The following is an 11,549-nucleotide window of genomic DNA, read 5'->3' on the forward strand; positions in this document are numbered from 1 at the left end:
TCTAACAGGGTCCATCTGTGCCCAGGAGTGGAAGAAGCTAAAGGAGTCCTGGCCATGAAGAGAGACCTTACCAGAAGCCAAACCTGCCAGGACCTTGATCTTGGATGTCCAGCCTCCTCCCTGGAAACATGTGGCTCTCCCTTCTTGAGCAAGATCTGAGTCTTCACCCAGGATCCAACTAGACTGAAAGGAACTGTCTCTTTAATAGCACTCCTTCAGCATTCAGAGAAAAGAGATTTCTACCTGGTGTTTTTAACCAACACAACCTCCTTCTACACCCTAACCCATAGAGGGCCCTGGGAGCAGCATAAGGAGTGTGGGTGTTAAGCTGGGACTGCTAGAAGGAGCAGCAGCACCATGGGAGCAGGGCAGGAGGGTCCCCTTTTGACCTGCTGATTGCAAACACTGCAGCCAGGGAGACACTCACTCAAGCCATGCTGGGGAAGCCCAGGGAGGCGCATGTCCTCATTCTGCTAGGGTAATAGGGCTCAGGCACAGGACAGGCGATTTGACATCAGAAAATCCTGCAGGGGCTGGCCTGGCCCCTGGATGCACGTCCTCCCCCTCAGACCCACCCCACACTCACCCAGCCCTGGGCTCTGGCCACCCCACGGACCTCGTGGCAAAGGCCTGATGTGTCCTCAGTGAATCCAGGTCAGAGAGCGGTCGAGCAGCAACCTGGGGAGCCAAGTGGATGAAAATCTGGACAAGAGAACAAAGCCAACCTGTTGGCCAAGGAAACTCAATCTGATTATGCCCCAGAGCCCCCCGTGGCTGGGAGCAGCCGTGTGACAGAGAAGAAAGGGCGCTTTCATGGACCCGGCCCTGCCTGCTGGCAAACGGGCCCCACGAGTGCCCTGCCCCCTCTCCAGCGGCCCCACGGGATTGTCTGGGTGTGGGGAAGGAACCCCTCCGCTGAGTCTCAGAGGAGACAGGATGGGGGAGACAGGCATCAGGATAAGCCTTGGCCAATGACTACCTTCAAGGTTAAGGCTCTGGAGATTAAAAAAAAAAAAATACTTGTGCGCATTTGTCCTGGAAATTGGCTCATGGACAGATTAAATTTAGGAGTAACTGGGGCAGATACGCAGGGAAGCATGTTTCCTTAATGAGCCTGTCTTTATTTAACTGCTTAATCATTTGCTGGGCCAAAAAATCTGGAGGTGACTCCGAAAGTCACGATGGTTAAGACAGTGACGGATTGAGCCCTTGTCAGGCCATTTCAGGGCCTGGCTCTGGTGACAGCATTCCCTGCTCCTGTCCTTGTCACCCCTGATGGGGCAAGGAGGGGCCACACCCACTGCCGGGATAACCCCAGCGTGAGTTATCAGCCACTTGGTTCCAGAACAGTTTTGCTTTGCCATTTCATTGTCCTCAAAGGGAGGCTCCTGGGACGGGCAATGTTGATTTGGAGACGGCTTCCTCTTCTTGCCCTGACATCTCCTTCCTCCAGCCTCCTTCATTCCCTCTACTTCACTTCTCATTCACTCTTTTACTCATTCATTTGTTCAACTAAGTGTTTACACTAACATCCCAGGTACTGTGATAAAGCCCAGGAAACACAGTGTGGTGAAGCCCAATGTAGCAGTTGCCCTTGTGAAGCTGCTTACAGTCCCGTGGGGAAGGCCGATTTTAATCAAGTAATTCCGAATTCGATCTTTACAACTGCAGTAAATGCACTGAAGAAAAAGTGGAGAAAACTGGGCCCAGGGTAGAAGGAGGGGGGTGATGTGTAGCCGGATCACGGGGCAATTTTAGGGCAGTAAAACTATTCTGCGTGGTACCGTAATGTTGGGTATGGAGACAACGCATTTGCCAAAACCCATACAACTGTCTAACACAGAGAAGGAACCCTAAAGTAAGCTATGAACTGGAGCTAATAATAGTGTATCAATATGGGTTCACCCGTTGTAACCAATGTGCCACACCAATGCAAGAGGTTAGCAATGGGGCAGACAACTGGGAGAGTGGGTGGAGGGGATATACTGAAAGTTTCTGTATTTTCTGCAAACCTAAAACTTCTCTAAAAAATAAAGTCTATTTTCTTAAAACAGTGAAGAGAGCTATGAGACAATATTAAGAAACTTATCTACACTTGGCGGTCTGCAGAGGTGCTACTTGAAAGTGGACTCTGGTTGACCTTCATCTGGCCATGGCTGCAGGGTCTGCCTGCAGGTCTCCTTTTTTCTGCAGGGTGCGGGGACCTACTGTTTAGTGAGTGCCTGTCACCTGCAGCTCATCCCTGGGCACTGCCCACCTGTTCCATTTGTGATGGGGGGGTGATCTTCCAGGGGTGTACTAGAACTAAGATAAGGAAGGCGAGGGGAAGGAAAAGGGTATAGCTCAGAACAACAGAGCCAGCATCATAACATAATTTTATATTTTTGGAAGACAAAAAAAACCCTTTCATTTCATAATACAAATTGTGGGAAAGCTGGACAACGTGTTCTTGGCTGGTGGATGTGCATGAAATACTTATCAGTGGGGCGGTATAGAGAGGTGGAGTCTTCCACAAGGAAGGCAGAGATCTTTGTGTTTAGCAAAAGGGACACAGACTAGAAAAGTTTGGAAACATTGTACCATCTCATGTGAACTCACTGCCACACGGTGAGCAAGATAATAGAGTCCTCGCTTTCCGGAAGGATCAACCCAGACTCAAAAAGTTTTTGTCACATGCTCATGTCACACAGCTAATAAATTGCAGGGACAGAATTGGAACTCCAGTTAGACACACAAATGCAATAGCCATCACTGCTAACAGAGTCGTGCAGAGGGCTCTAGTGGACATTAGGGGCATTCTTTGGGGGACTTAAATTCATGGACAGAATGTCAACTAGGGATTGGGCTCTGGGCTCGTCACCCTCTGCCTTGATAGCATGTGTGGGACAATGGCAGGGAGTCTCCATGGCAGATAGTCCTTCAGGAGAGAGAGGAACCTGTGATCTTGATGTGGTTTAGAAGCTAGAGGCACCAGCCTAAGAAGTAGAGTAAAAGCCTCATTCGTCTGGACATCACTAATGCTGTGGGACACTGTTACCCTGATCTGGCCTGAGCTGAGGTCCAGGCTGCTCCTAGGTGCTAAGAAAGGGTTATAGAGCAAGTAATAGAATAAAATGGGTGAGAGAATACCTAACCAATTTCAGCTGACTCTGCAAGTGTTTTGGATATTTGTTTCTGAAAGAAAACTAGGTGTGATCAGACATAGTGGCTCACACCTGTAATCCCAGCACTTTGGGAGGCTGAGGTTGGAGGATGGCTTGAGGCCAGGATTTCAGTGAGCATGATCACACCACTGCACTCTAGCCTTAGTGACAGGGCAAGCCCCTGTCTCAACAGTCAATCAATCCATCAGTGTAGGAGCTAATAAAATCATGTAGTGGATGATTTCAAATGCCTGTTCCCCTCCTTCTCTGAAAAGCAGATCCAAGGGGACTTCCAATACACTATGTGTCATTAGCAGTGTTAGGACATGAAAACAATAAGCACGGCAAAACCTACTTGGTGCAGTCCCACTGGGCTCTTTGCCATGGTGGACATGTCCCCATCTGCACTGTCCAGCACAGTAGCCACTCTCCACATGTGGCTATCGAACACCTGTGATGTGGCTACTATGCAAAAGGAACTGTGCTTAATTTAACTTAATTATCTGTTGAAAGTAAATAGTCACATGTCTCAACTGGCTACTGCTTCAGACAGCACAGACTTAGATGGTTCCCGGAAGTGGTGCAACTTCTCTGCCTATTTAGTTCAAGTTCTTACACTGAAGGCTGCAGTCTAGCAGCAGCTGGCCTCCATGGGATGGCCCACTGTCCCAGAGGCCTGCATGCCTCCTGAATGGGCACAAAAGCCTGGGAGGGAGGCCCGTGAGAATTCTGTGGCCCAGAAAGGAAAGGGACTCACTCAAGGTCTCGCAGCTCTGAGGGGACAGAATGGGACTCAGATCTGAGGACTCCGAGGCCCATGTTTTCACCTATGTCCTTGTGCTCCAAGCTATGTGGTAGAAGAGGAGTTTATTTCTCCAGGTCAGCAGGCAAGACTGGCTGGCTAAGGATGGTCCTTCTGGCTACTGTGAGCTATAAGAAATAAACATTTGCTACCAACAAACAAATATAAATGCATACATATGTACCTGCACACACGTGTGTGTGCGTGTGTGTGTGTGTGTGTATCAAGCAACAGGCCCCGGGGCCACCACACTGCAGAGAATAGTCAGGCTCCCTCCTGCCCCCTCTGGAGCTTCCAGCCCAGTGAGAACATCACAGACACCCAGCTGCCTCAGCTGTGAGGATGGGGCTTTGGAGACAAGGGGACAAGCCAGGAGTCCTTGAGTTCCTAGTATCTGATTCTCAAAAGACGCTCTGCACTTAAAAAAAAAAAGAAAAACAGAAGAAAAGAAAAGAGTTTCAACTGACAAATAGGCTTGGGAATCACTGAAAACAATATTTCTCCTCCAGGAGTCTGACAAATGCTCCTTAGCATCTTAAAGAAAGGGACAGGGAAGAGAGAGGCAGTCGGAGGAGTGGACAGAGGCCTGGATTTAGCCTGTGTCACTCCAAGTCCTTGCTCTGTCCCACTTACCAGTTGGGTGACTTTTGGCAGGAGCCTCTCCAAGATTAAGTCTGTGGATCTGTGAAACAGGAATGAAGGGAGTACTACGTCTTTTATACACCAGGGCATGGGTCTGCACCCGGTCTTGGGTGATGTTCAGTGAATTACCGAGTTTCTTTTCTTTCACCTGGTTGGGAAGTGAAGGGCAAGGAGGGGAGGGGAATAAAGGGAAGTTGAACAATGGTTATCTGTCTGGCCAGCTGGGGCAGGCCTTGACCATTAGGCAAGGAACAGGGACCTCTAATTAGCAGTTACCTGCCTCCCTACAGAGCATGCAGCATCCTGGACAGTGGAACTGAGCAAAGCCCATGCACTCGGCCCCGAGCCTCCCAGTTCTTCACTTGCCCAGGGTTCTATCCCAGCCTGGTTTCCTTGCCTGCAAGCACAGGAAGACCTGGCCTGCTGGCTTCACAGCAAGACCTGGCCTGCCCTGCACGTCCACACAACAGGAGCCCACCATGACCAAAGCGATGCTGGCCACACCAAGTCCTGCAGGAGAATGTGAGCAATCTCCCGGGGCCATGAGGCAACCCGTTAGGAACGAGTGTTGGCACACCCTCCAATTTTTAGGAGCAAGTGTTGACACACCCTCCAATTTTCTGGCGGAGGCAAAACTAAAATGTAACACCACCTCCCTGAGGCCACATCTCTGGATGGTAAATCAGGAAACCTGGGCTGAATTCTGGTTTTGCAAACTTTCTGCTGTGGACACAGTCACCTTCTTTCACATCCTATGTCCTAGCTAAAAGACACTGGGAAAGCGAATTCACCTCTCCAAGCTTCCTTTTCCTCATTAGAAAACTGAAAGTGAAAATACCTACCTCTCCTATTTGGGCAGTACTGGGTTTACAGTAAGGATCGGCTAGGCTGGTGGTCTTCGAAGCAGCACCAGCATCACTTGGGAACTTGTTAGAAATGCAAATTCCTGGGTCCCACCTCAGACCTGCTGAATCAGTAACTCTGGGGGTGGGACCCAGCAATTTATGCTTTAATGAGACCCCCAGGGATTTCTGACACTTGCTCAAGCTTGCCAAGCACTGCATTAAGTGGTAGCTATCTGGGGGTTGTTGATACTCTCAAAAAACCCTGCAAGCTGAGTCTGACTATAGCAAGGCTTGTGGTCAGACAAGGGAGAAGTCCTGTTATCTCCACTTTTCACCAGTGGCCTCAGGCAAGCTGGTTGGTCTCTCTGAGTCTCAGCTTTTTCATCCTTCAAATGGGAATAATACTTGACTGGCAGATTGCCCTAAAGCACCTCAGCTTACGTAAAGCCCTGATCTGGGACTGGAACATTCGAAGTGCTTGCTAAGTAGAAGTTACTATTATTGCTGTTGCGGTTATTGTTTTCTTCTTAAACCATCAGATGCTAGAGATCTTTGTTTCTAAAAACGGTCAAGTTTCTCTGGCATAAATCTCTGCTCATACTGCCATCGTACCCCAAAGAAAGTCCCTAAAAGACCTGGTAAGTCAATGGCCAAAAGGCCCTCTGCTGCCCATCAGATGGTAGGCTTTCCAAGTTTGAATAAGGCAGAGGATTTCAATTACCCAGGATTACAAAGGAGGGCCTCGGATGCACCATATGGCCCGGGCCTGGCTGCCCATCGTCCTGCATGATCGGAGACTCTCATGTGAGATATTAACATAATATCCCTTCCAAAAGCGATTACAGAGTCGCAGGCAGCAGAACGTCATTTGGTGGCCGTGGCCCGCTCTCATGAGCAGCGATGACTAAACAAGCTAATCAAATCAGCACAAATTTGCACACGAGCCCAGCAGCTGGTCCTGGATATCGTTTTGGTGAAGGCATAATCCTGCCTAGGATGACTTGACTAATGGGCTCCCGGTGGGCAGCCAGGCCAGCCTGCAGGGTGAGGGCGGCAGCACCCACAGGCAGCCACAGCCAGGGGCCCGGAAGGTGCGGAGGCTGTGGGAGCAAACAGCAAACAGGGAGAGGAGAGGCAGGGAAGACACCTGTGCATTCGTCACTCCAGTCTCAGTATGTGTGTATGTGCGCGCATGTGTGTGTGTGCATGCGTGTGTGTGTGCTTGTGTGTGCGCATGTGTGCGTGTGTGTGTGTGCGTGTGTGTGTGTGTGAGGCCGCCCCGTGCGCCTCCCATAACTTCCTGAGAACACTGGCTCCAGAGCTGCTTTGGTTCAAGCCTCAGTTCTGTATTTCACTGTGTGTCCTTGAGTAAGATACTGAACATCTCTGAGCTCAGTGTCCTCATTCATAAAAATGGGGATCGTGTTTGATCTTAATTATTGAGGCTGCTCTGAGGATTCAATAAAATAATATAAATAAAGTCCATCGCACAGTGTCTGATACAAGGAGTATTCAGTGAATGGCAATTGTTACAACTATTATTATTATTCAACAGTCTTCACCATGGACCTTCCATGGGCCAGGCCCCAGGTCCTGGGAATGTCAAACAAGGAAGGCCCTGTACTTGCCTCAAGGAGTGCATAATAAAATGGAGCAATGGACCCGTAACCAGATAGTCGCGCCATCCTGTGGGCAGTGCTGTGGGAGCCTCAGGGGGCTGAGAGCAAAGTGGCGGTGCCTCCACCCTGGGGCCCCAGGAAATGGTGCTAGAGGAAGTGAGGCTACAGGTGAGTTCTGGACACTGAGTTAACTTTCCATAGCAGCCTGGCCAGGAAGTGGGAGTCCCCTGAGAGGGCAGACAGGTGCCTGCTGTGAGGGATGGAAACTGGGGGCGTTTACCTTCCTGCTCACATGCCAGCAGGCCATCTGCCCGAAGACTGAGGGCTTCTCAAGTTTGAGGCAACATCAGAACTTGCAGCAATGTCAGAGGAGGTTAGGATAAAGAGGACACATTTCCAGGTGTGTAAATGACAGAGGGTGCAGAGGGAGGCATTGCAGGTCCTCAGGAACAAAAAGGTAGTAGGCAAGGTGCCCACTGGCAGCCGGGAGGACTGGCTTCCTGCACGTTTCTGGGCAAGCCCCGCCCTGTCTCTACACTCCATTTGCAGAGTGGAGGGCCGGCAGCCTCAATGCCTCCCACCTGCACTGACTTTCCTTCTATTCCACAGCACTGCCACAGCCTAGGAAGCCTGCGGCATTCATGACTTAATACTTGTCTCCCAAGCAGCAACCTCTTAAAACTTAGATCACTAACCTAAAGGAGGTCTTTATAATGTTACTGTCATTAACGAGCGGGGACTATTTGCCACTGATAGAAGGTAACAGTAGAAATAAAATGAAAACTGAATGAGCAAGGCTGCATCCTTTAGTTATATGCTGTTCCTGCCTGAACACTTGGAGGGGCAGGTGGGAGGAGACCAGAGAGTGTTAGGGGAAGTGTTAAAGAAACTCCAGCACCCAGGTGAGACCCTTCTCCCTGTGTGATCACGGGCTTGAAGGAGAACTGAAGAGAGACTGCAATCCTCACTGGTCAACATGTTATTTAGAACCAGGCTTGTGCACCACCCCCCTGTCCTTGCAGACCCCAAGTAATCACCCCTATCTACTGCCCCCTACACGCACACTTTGGGAAATGCTGGCCCCAATAATCTGGATAAGCTATAAGCCCTTCGATGCTATGAATTCATCAGCTCTTGGGAGTAGGTACGAGTGACTGGATGTGAACCACCAGGTCACTGCACCTGTCCTCCACTCTGAGCCCCTCCCTAGTCCCACCCAATGAATGCAGACCTGGTGCCACTCCTGGGAGGTGCTGAGCCCAGCCATGGGACCCTGGTATGGTTCCATAGATGGCAGGGCTCAGTGAGGTCTCCTCAGATTCTTGGCTGAAGGCATCTCAGAAAGGCCATCCCATGACCCTCTCATGGTCCCACATCAGGGATACCTGTTTCCATGGCCTCCCTTCACCCACCAGCCCAGCTCCTCCCCTACCTGCATCTCCAGCCCTGTGACTTCACCCCTCACCCCCCGAATGGAGGCGAAACTCACAGAAGGCCAAGGCTGCCCTGACCACCCAGCTCCAACTGGGTGCCTCCTCCAACTCCCCAGCTGCCTCCCTTTTCTCCAAAGACCTGGCTTCAAACTCGACCTCTGCCACTTGCCTGCTGGGATCTTGGACCACTCACTTCACCTCTCTGAAGCTCAGTCTCCTCATCTGCATCCTCGTCTCATCAGCTACAATGTAACTGATCTCACCAGTTTTTATTTTTTGAGAATCAAGTGAAATGATGTAGGCAAACTCACTGAAATGCGTTCATGGGACTGAACAAATGAATGAGTGAATAATTGAATGAATGAATCTAGGAGGCTTCTAGTAAATGAAGAACTGGATGCAAAGTCTAGAGACCAGGGTTCAAGTCCATGTCCAGAACTTTTCCTCCCTGAGTTTTAGTTTCCCTAACTGCCAGCAAAAAGATTACATTTATATGACCACAGAGATGGTTTCCAACTTTAAATGCTGAACTATGATTCAGGGTATGAGACCAGCAAGCGTACTTTTGCAAGCCCTTGCACAAAACCCAAGGCACAGGCTACACCTATAATTTCTCCAAAGCTGGGAGGCATAGGCAGGAAGGAGGTTGGCTGAAGAGGCAAGGCCAGATGAAAAAGCAGTCTCTATTTTGCAGCAGAGTTGGCAAATGTTTAACAGCACAGGTAAAAATCACAGCCGTGCCATTTCCTAGCTGTGCAATTATCTTAAGAAAGTAATATAAATTGTGGGCCTCAGTTTTCCTCATCAGGATAATGGGCATAATTTTACCATCCTCTCTGGCACGTTATGAGGATGGAAAGAGTGTTGACTCTTACTACTTGCTCATTCTCGCTACATACATATAGCAAACTCTCAACAAATGGTAATATGCTTACTTTTTACATTTTAAATGACTATTATCCTGTTATAAGCAACAACCTTCACATTGAATACAAGGGTCTAAAACTAAAGGCAGGAAGGGCCCTTTAGTGATAACAAAGGAGTTTTGAGGTGCTCTGTTCTTCCACATCCTCCCCCCACACACACCTGGCCACCTGACTCAGCCAAACCTGCATGGGTCCAGAGGGATGGCAGAGGCCACCCTGCTGAGAGAGGAGCCTGGTCTTAGGGATGGACGGTGGCTCTGTCCGGTTCCTGCCCCTTCTCAGTCTAGCTGAGCACACTCTGCCCTGGGCCCCTGGAGGCTGGTGTGGAGACCCCCAGCCCTCACCCTTCACACACTCACATCCCTGACTCCTCTCAGGCCCATGTCACAACCTCAATAAACAGAAATGAAACACACACAGGCAGATGTGTGTGTTGGTGAGCGCACAACGGGCTGAGAGGTTACCAAAGCCAGAGGGAAGATGAGACCCCAAGTCTGAATCCTGCTGTCACCAACTCTGCAGCCAGTACAAATGACTCCACCCCTCCGGGCCTCAGTTTCCTCCTCTGTAAGTGAGGAAATGTTGTGAGGATGAAGTTAAAAACCATGCAGGGAGCCCAATTAGCACAGAGTCCAGGTCACAGTTCACACTCCATCAATCCCGTCTTTTTAAAAACAGTTTTAGGCCGGGCGCGGTGGCTCATGCCTGTAATCCCAGCACTTTGGGAGGCCAAGGCAGGTGGATCACGAGGTCAGAAGATCAATACCATCCTAGCTAAAACGGTGAAACCCCATCTCTACTAAAAATAATTTAAAAAAAAAAAAAAAGTTAGCCAAGCGTGGCGGCAGGCGCCTATAGTCCCAGCTACTCGGGAGGCTGAGGCAGGAGAATGGCATGAACCTGGGAGGCGGAGCTTGCAGTGAGCCGAGATCGCGCCGCTGCACTCCAGCCTGGGCAACAGAGCGAGACTCCGTCTCAAAAAAAAAAAAAAAAACATTTTTAAGGTGGAAACCCGGTGTTAGTAAAGGTGAAATCAGGAAGGAAACATCGGCTCTTAGCAACAGCTCCCTTGCTTTTTGAGGGAGGAAGCAGTACAACAACGTGTGAAATGGGGTTAACGCAGGACCTCTTCACCCTGGCTGCACATTCGAGTCACCTGGGAAGGTTTGGAAAACCCAGTGTGGGGGCCACACCCCTGGCCAGCTATTTCAGACCTCCTGGGGTGGCAGGGGTGGAGGAGTATGTCCGGCTCCCCAGGGACTTTCAGTGTGGAGCCAGGCTTGGAACCGAAGGCTTAGATCCAGAGGACAAGTCTGGGTTCAGACCAGACCAGCCCAGGTTGAATCCTGGCTCTATTCCTTATCAATGTGGCCCTGTACAAGTCACTCAATGCACTCGAGTCTTGGTGTTTTAATTTGTGCAAAAATATGGGAATGATATAGAGATTCAGTGAGACAGCCAGTGTGAAAGCATGAGGCCAGGCATATATTAAGCACTCAATAAATGAGAGCCTGCTACCATATGGGGCCTTCCAACCAATGTATATGTACAACAAATAGGACATTTAGTGAAGACAAATTCAGCCACAAACCATTACAAGACCATTACATTTACCTATGTATTTATTTATATTTACTTGTTGATGTTTGTTAAACCCTACTTTGCTGTATTAATAGAAAAAAATGTAAGACTGCCAGGTATATCTGCATTACAAATATCTATCCTGAAGTTATTCAAAATAGCACCTTTTGCTAGTAGACATGACTGCCTCTGGCTTGGTTCCCCATTATCGAAAGGGACATCTAGCTGGGCATGGTGGCTCACACTTGTAATCCCAGCACTTTGGGAGTCCAAGGCAGGCAGATCACCAGAGGTTGGGAGTTCGAGACCAGCCTGACCAACATGGAGAAACCCTGTCTCTACTAAATATACAAAATTAGCGGGATGTGGTGGTGTATGCCTGTAATCCTAGCTACTTGGGACGCTGAGGCGAGAGAATTGCTTGAACCAAGGAGGCAGAAGTTGTGGTGAGCCGAGATTGTGCCATTCCACCCCAGACTGATCAACAAGAGTGAAACTCCATCTCAAAAAAAAGGAAGGAAGGAAGGAAGGAAGGAAGGAAGGAAGGAAGGAAGGAAG

The 11,549-nt window shown here is 49.5% G+C and overlaps 1 long non-coding RNA gene across 1 annotated transcript in view; it reads right to left on the reverse strand.

The window, feature by feature from the left end:
• Nucleotides 1-445: 445 nt before the first annotated feature.
• LOC111547107 overlaps nt 446-11,549 on the reverse strand; it is a 16,089-nt gene continuing 4,985 nt past the window's right edge. The window contains exons 2-3 of the long non-coding RNA XR_002733028.1: nt 4,579-4,735; nt 446-702 (exon numbers count right to left, since the gene is read on the reverse strand). This is a non-coding gene — a long non-coding RNA (uncharacterized LOC111547107). The remainder of the gene's footprint in view (nt 703-4,578; nt 4,736-11,549) is intronic.

The sequence above is a fragment of the Piliocolobus tephrosceles genome, chromosome 4, assembly GCF_002776525.5.
Source record: "Piliocolobus tephrosceles isolate RC106 chromosome 4, ASM277652v3, whole genome shotgun sequence".
Lineage (NCBI taxonomy): Eukaryota > Metazoa > Chordata > Mammalia > Primates > Cercopithecidae > Piliocolobus > Piliocolobus tephrosceles.